A 1,270-nucleotide genomic window follows, 5' to 3' on the forward strand; every position below is an offset into this window, starting at 1 on the left:
TCGATTAAAACTTTCACTTTTACTTTCGTTTTTTTTTTTTCAATTTCGCTTTCGGCTTGTACTTTCGCTTTCTAGCCGCCAGGCATGACCCGAAGTTTGACGTCACCAGTACCGCAGCCCTGTCTGTAATTTAGCAGCACCAAGCTGGGAGGATAACGGAGCACGCGGAGTTTTTCCATCACTATCTTTGTCTAATCAAACAATCATTCTCAGTCGATAGGCAGCGAATTCCGTAAATGGGTAGTAAAATGCAGGGGCTGCAGGTTTGAAATACAGAATTTCCTGAGCATCTACTAGACGTAGACATTTGTGATATCGTTTTTTTTCACACTGTTTGAATCTCTCATGTTACCTGCAAGTTTTGCAAGAAACTTATTGTACCAATGCAATTTTCTTGTATATCAATGCAGGCATGTACGTTCAAACAGATACGAATATACATGATTTCGAAGCATGCGTACACCTTTTTTTAAAATAAGACGTAAAGTGTTTTGTAAATGCAGCACTAAAGAAAGAAAAAGGTTCCAGTACAACGTTTGTTGAGATTCAGATGATGAGTTTTGAAATTTTAAACTGACCAATATCACTGGACAGGAAAATAGAGAACCGGCAACGGGAATGTTGATACCGATTCCCGGGGGTCTCAAACGATCGAGCGGCGATCCACTTTCGAATTTCACTTCGCGCGCTGCTGTTCCAGTACTTTCACTCTCCTGGCATGTTCACTCATGTGGAACGGCGCTCCGGCCGTGCGCACCGATGGGCTGAGCTCGGAGGGTGCAGGACCCAGTCAGCCGGAAGGGGGGGGGGGGGCACTCAGGGGATGGCTCATGGCTACATACCAAACGTTCTAACCTTCATCGACGTATCAAACATTGATTCTGCAGGCTATTGGAAACTTAGTGGGAGCGGTTAGCAGACGGTAGCCTTCAGATACAAGTCAGGGGTGAGAATCCAACAATGGCTTGCTCTGATCCCACAAGCATACTACTCCTAGAATAATATCCAAGCAGATCCTACGGTGCCATAAGATAGTATCAAAGCTGGCCAAGGAGAATAGCTAGCCAAAGAAAGTCAAACGGACTGACTCCCTTTGGCCAGCTACACTCCTTGGCCAGCTTTGATACTATCTTCTTATGGCACCGTTGGATCTGCTTGGAGATTACTATTGGACTCGTTACAGCCTTTTGGAGGCGATGGGTTCACACGTGCGGAATATTTACGTCCGTATGAGATCCGTATGAATCCTTAGCGTCTAACAGGCTCGCTG

Source organism: Branchiostoma floridae, chromosome 3, assembly GCF_000003815.2.
Source record: "Branchiostoma floridae strain S238N-H82 chromosome 3, Bfl_VNyyK, whole genome shotgun sequence".
NCBI lineage: Eukaryota > Metazoa > Chordata > Leptocardii > Amphioxiformes > Branchiostomatidae > Branchiostoma > Branchiostoma floridae.